Below are 6,569 nucleotides of genomic sequence, written 5' to 3'. Positions count from 1 at the left end.
AAAGAGTGGTTGTTCCCCAAGGTCTGCGTGCAATCCCTGCCCTAGAGCAGCTCTCCAGCACTATGCTGTGTATGAGCCTCTGTGGCTAGAGATTGTCCAAAAGCAGGTTTTTCATTGAAGAGAGTACTCTGGGGTGGTTTTGGGTTTGGTTTTGGGTTTTTTTTTTTAATGTTTCTGCTTCCCATCCAGTGAGTGTGAAACCCTTATTAATGAAGCAAAACATTTTTAAAGAAACACCCTAGTTCAGATGCCAAGGGCCACATCTCTCATTCACAGCAAGGACTTGCACCTCTCTCTCACATCTGTGTAGAATGCTGAAGTCCTCATCACTCAGGGTACTGTGGGTGGATTTTAATCCTCTTTTCATGTGCTCTTCATGGCACAGGACTTGCAACAGCTGTCAGGATGCCACAGGATTTAAAGGACCAGTGTTCACTAATTAACTCCAGATGGAAGTGCAACTTACTCCAAGGTGGAATAAACACGCACAGGAGAGCTTTTTCAGTTTATTCATCTTTCTTTTCCCCCTACCATTTCTCCTACTAGTTCTCTGTGCGAAAATGAAAGGTAAAAGTGATCCCTTTACAGAAGGTCTCACTGTGTTACAGACTAGCATCGAGCTACGGATGGTGACAAAGACACAGAAGTGTCTTCCCTATCCTGAGTTCCAAGTTCTCTTCTATTCAGATCTTGCTGCGTAACAGGGAAGGAAATCACCCGATACCTTTAATCTGCTGTAAGGAAAAATGCATTGACTGGAATATTTAAAATAAAGGTCAGTCACCTTAGTAACTTCTGTGGAAACATGAACCTGCTAAAACAGGGAAATGTGAGATTAATGACAACTGTGGGCATGTAGTTGCTTTAAAGGAGTAGTCTGGGTTGCTGTTGAAGCTTGGCCCTCTCCTTCCTGAATGCTTGTTCCTCATAGCTGCTGTATCAGCTCCAGTGCTTGTACAGATGTGAATCAGGTGAGGGAACAGGTTTGAAAAACTTAAATTGTCTTTCAGAAATGAGAGATACAGATAAAAGTCTTCTCTGTTGGCAGCTTGGATTTAAAATGAAGTTTCTGTCAGAAGGTTTCAGGTGACGAGGAGTAGGGGAAACTCCATTTTGGTTTCCCCAGTTAGAAAAGAACCTTTATGTTTTCTCAGATACCTAACATAACTGAAGACTTTATATGTATCACTTTGCACTCTATCTCCATTAAACAAATACTACATCCTAGCCTGCGTGCTTCTATCGGTTCTATAGATCTATCAATTCACACTGATAACACAGATCACACAAGGGTGTTATAACTGTAATATTGCCGTTCCAGGCAGTAAAAATGCAAATGAATGATGGATGAAATAAACCCAAGACTTCTGTGTTTTTCCTTTGCCCAAATTCTGGCAGTTTCTCCTGGAGTTATTTTTAGGAATTATTCTGGTGTACTGATTCAAGAAAGGAGGCACAGCTGAGAGCATGTATGGAGTATCTGCATTTTGGTTGGTTCTGTAATAAGGAGGGTTATGTGAAGAAAGCATTTCACAGAGTTGTGCTGCTGCTGCTGCTAACACCTTAGGTTGGCTTTCAAACCCTGGTTTCTCAAAGATGTGGGGAGAGTCATTATCTTAATTTCATATTGAAGTTTTCTCTAAGGCATTAGTACTTACATACTTATATGAGTTATACTAGTGCCTATAAATAATGCTACCTCACTAGAAAAAGATCTGTGAAGAAAATTAAATGGAGTAATTCTGTGATGCAGAAAAGAGAGAAAGCTAAGAGCTTATACTTTGGCATGATGCTTCTTGAGGTTCATTCTTTGAAGAAACAGTTATAGAACACAGAGAAATATATGAAGTCTCAAAAGCACAGGTAGGCTTAGACTCAACAAAAAGGTAGGATGATGTTTTATTTTGTTGCATTGTGTACCTTAAAAAGAAGAGGGTTTAGGAAAAATTAATTTGTCTGATTATACCTATGAAGGCAAAAAGACATTGCTGTTTTAACCACTTGGCTCTAACATGCAGGACTAGTTCCTAAATGTAACAGTTGAAGCTCTATGTAATCACCAGAACCCTGTGGTTATATACTGATGTATAAAGTCTGTTGTTGTAGGAGTTAAATATTCCAGTGAGAGGATGGTTTTGTAGTTAATTTTTCAAAGAGTGCTCTCCCAACATCATACAGGGAACTCCTTTAAACCAGCCAAAATAAATATGGTGGAGAAAAAAATGAGGTGATGAGCATTTCTGTGAGTTTTAACAGTCTTTTCATCAGCTTCTGTCTCACTTTTGCTGGTTGAGGCATTGAGTGGTTCTGAACAGTGTAACTGGGGAGGAGGTTTGACCTATCACACAGGATTTTGTGTTGGCTCAAGTTGAACTGAAGCATTGTTAAAGGACACAATGCTGACTGCAGACGTTGCTGTGCCAGGCTGCATTACTTCAATATTTAAGAAGGCAGCATGGCGTAATACATCGTGCTTCTTTAATACAAGTACGTAGATACCTTGTGCAATGTACTGCTGAGTCAGTACATCTTTCTGAGACTTCAGTATGCATTTGGGAAATGCCATTTCCAGCCAAACCTCAGATTTTTGTTCTGAAGGGCTGAAGCCTGAATTTTCTATTAATACCTTTGCTGATCTTGTTCTACTATACACAAAATCCAAAAATATTTAAAAACTGTAGCTATATTGCATTAGTTTTGTAGTACTTTCAAAAGTGCTTCCTTCTAGCTCGCTGCTGGAAAAGGAGTTTCTACTGGTTTTCCATGCTGAGTCACCTCGATGATAGCCTCAGTACTGCCTACGTGAAGGATTTAAACCTCTGCCCCCATCCTGTTTGCATGCTGGTTTCCCATCAGCACTTCCACCAGCGTAATGCCCCAGCTACGCACGCCCCTGCCGTTCTGCGTCACTTCTTGCTGCAAGGCTGGGGCTAAACATTTATAAAGTTTCAAACATCTGCCCTCCCTTAATAAGAAAATAATAATGCTACCACACTGCCCGAACTGTTGGTTTCCAGTCCTTGTCACCTCCTGACCATACGATGGCGCTTGTGCATGCGTGATTATACTCAGGTGCCTTTTTTGCAGCAATCCTAGACTACGTTCACCATTTGTCGTTCATCAGTTCCTCCATTGCCATAATGATTTTGGCACAGCTGGCTTAATAGCTGAGGTTCACTTACCACGATGATAAAATTACGAATGTGCCCTGGCTTTGTGTTGCTGCTCCTGTTTCTGTAAAGCTGCATCTATAGCTGCGCATCTAATTTTCTATATGCCTCCAAACCATGTTCCTGGCACAGTAAACGTGCTTGTTTCACATCCCAGGCAGAATAAACATTTTTAGAGAGTTTTCAGTATGCAGTAAGTAATATTGCAGATGTGACAGACAAAATCAGTATGTGCTACAAGTATGTAAATAAGTTCTCCTCCTTTCTTACCTCAAAAGGATTAAAACCCATTTTTAAAAAAAAAACAACAAAACAAAACAAACAAGTCTCCTAACATAGGCAGTGTGCAATGAAAAAGGAATAGGCAAGAGATTCCTGGTGCCAAAGAACAGGTGTATTGTTGAAGGAATTATTTCAAATATTTAAATAAATACATATTCTTCAATGTCTTTTTTAAAACACAAGGAACTAGGACACCATGGTCACCCATGGATGAAAACTGTTGAGATATTTTAGTTGAAAGAATGCTACTATATATGATACTTTGTGTTGAGGAAGGCTTCATTAAGAAATTGCAAGGCATGCATTTATAAAACACCAAGTCTTCAGTTCAAGCAGTTACTTTATAAAGACTGCTATAATTGTTTAATATTCCAGTACATTTGAAAAAAAAAAATTAAGGTTCACAAATTAAGTCTCCTGTTCCGCAGTCCGAAGGATTCAAATGCATCAGGGTACCAGCTCTCCTTTATTGCCTCTCTGTGGACATTTGTTAAGAAATTTAACAAACCAGACAGGATTCATTATGTTATTTAGAAAGCCTCTTCTCCTGCCAAACATTACACAACTCCATGTTTAGTTATTTCAGTTTGTTTCGTTCATAATGAAGACCTGAAAAGCATTTTCTCCTGTAAATGTGCCTTAAGGTTCTCTGATTAATTTTTCTTCCTGTTTTTCCTTAATCATCTTTGACTATGTAATCTATTGTGAATCTCAAAATATTTCATTTGCAACGTAATCCTAACTACCACACATAGAGAATTAAGTCACAGCTTTTGGAAGTTTTCATTAAAGCAGCTTTTTTTTACCTCAGTGACTAGCACTGGGCATAGAGAAGTAGCATACCTTCTCTTTGGTACTTTTACCTAACTACAGCTGAAATGCTGATGATAACATAAAGTTTAGCAGAAAAATAATTTTCTTTCTTTTTTTTCCTATTTATTCCTCTTAATTCCAACTTAATCCTTTATAAATCTAAAATGAAGCCATACTTTTCACCAAAAAAAGGTGTGAGAGCGTAATTAGTCCTTCCACAGCTATCGCAAGCATTCACGCATTCTCCATATGGTTTTGGCTTCTTGCCTCTTGCCTGGGTGTCTGATAATACATGTGTTAAACATGCTGAGCCAGTGAACACCAGTACAGCCCTGCAAACCAAGTACCTGTATGCTTTGGGGGCACAAATTGTCCTGTTAATACCAGGCGGACCATTATGCACTTAAAGGTAAGCTTGTGCTTTGAGTGTTTTGGAAACTGTGATCTTTAATGACTTCCATTTTCCTGAAGGCCTAATTCTTCCTTTACGTTACCTGCTACTTCAGGCTGCTGCTATTCTACCAATTGTATGTTCATGCTGAGGATTTATTTTTGCAGTTAAAACTTCACATTTGTCTTTGAGAGGATTTTGAGCTTTATGGGAACGTGTCTGTTTTGACACTAAATGCCACAGAACAGTGGACTCTCAGTACTTAGCAGTGCAACCTGGCAGCTCACGAACTGTTGAAAGGCTGCTGCACGTATCAAACAAATTACGAGCGCCTATCAATTGAAGTAGACCACAGAGTCCACATCTCAAGTCAGGTGAGGACAGGGAGAGACAAGGGGCTTCTTCAAAGAACCCTTTCCTTTTAGGAGTTTGGATTTAATTGGTGGTTTGCGTCTTATTTTTCTCCATTTTTAATTTGAGTCTCATTGGTCCAAACCTATATGGGATGTATTTTCATGTAAAAGATTAGAAAAGAAATGGCTCATATCTGTGCCAGATAAACTCAATTTTCAGTTCTACAATCTTTCACCTGAGGGTTTCAAAGTAGCCTTGCAGCTCACCCAGAGCACAGTTGCTGTAGCTACAGAAAAGTTTTGCTAGAAAGAGAGTGAATAACACAGCTTTGAACTGAGAAGTACAACCCTAGAAATCAGCGTTGTCTTTACCGCTTCTCCAGCAGCAAATTTTGTTCCTATTAAAATCTCACTGAAAAGAGGATTTGTCAATGTAATGGTCTGTTTTGTAACACCCTGCTGTCTTGTTAAACTATTTATTAGAGCAACTGGGAGGGGCCAGCACAGGCCTATTTCAAAATACAATGCTTATGTAGTCACTGAAGCAAATACCCCTCAGGGCAATCTACAACTTCATTAGCCAAGAAGAGAAAATACCTCCTAACTCTTTGAATCTTCTCTAGCCTTTCTTTTTCAAGATCTATCAGAGCTGACTTCCAGCAACATATTGGGTTGAATATTTACTAGTCCTTTCACATTTATTACATGCACTCACCAGCAACTCTGGAGGTGGTATCTTTGATTCATGGACAAATAAGGCAAATTAAATGTGAGCTTACAGAATTATAGGGTAAATCTTGAAATTTTTTTTCTTCCCCTTCTAAAACAATGAGAGTGTAAAACTAAGAGGATATTATTTGAAATTGTAGAATAAATAATTAACCTCCCTACCCAATTAAAAATTCCTTTAAGCTTGCACAGCATGTAACAAGGAAGTGCTAGAAACAAAATTGCCTGTGAAACCCTACCTTTAACAACTAAGTATTAAGTCTACTAAATATTTGTCAACCAAGATATTTCAAAGATTTTAATGCAGCCAGATAACTTCCAAATTCTCCAGAGGATGCCAAGAACCCCTGCTCACCACAAGGATCACCTTGCTGTTTAAATGTAAGGTCTTTCTTTTCAATTTTTTTTTCTTTAACTTTTCAATTTTAAGAAGCATTTATTTCTTTTATTTTCTTTAATTTTTTTTTAACAAGGGTGAATAATCTGCATTTTTACCTCAGGCAGCTGAAAAAAACTGACTGGAATCTTCCCAAAAATTTCAGTTTGAGGCCAACACCCATTATGGAAAATTTCAGACTTGTGGAAGCTGGCAAAGTTTTATGAGCAACTGAAAACCTGTATAATGCAAAATGTCAACAGCATCAAAATAAGTGGCACTACGCCACATATTGCTAATATTTTTAAATAGAGAGGTTATCCAAGAGAGACACAGAGCTGTAGAGATTTCATACTGGCCTTACAACATTTTCACTGATTTAAACCTATTGTCAGTTCAAACCTGTTGACTTTGTATAACACCACCATATGAAAGACTGTAATGATCTGGACCCT

The sequence above is a fragment of the Mesitornis unicolor genome, unplaced genomic scaffold (genome assembly GCF_000695765.1).
Source record: "Mesitornis unicolor isolate BGI_N332 unplaced genomic scaffold, ASM69576v1 scaffold16738, whole genome shotgun sequence".
NCBI lineage: Eukaryota > Metazoa > Chordata > Aves > Mesitornithiformes > Mesitornithidae > Mesitornis > Mesitornis unicolor.
The sequence above is the reverse complement of the archived record's forward strand: the minus strand, read 5'-3'. Positions refer to the sequence as shown.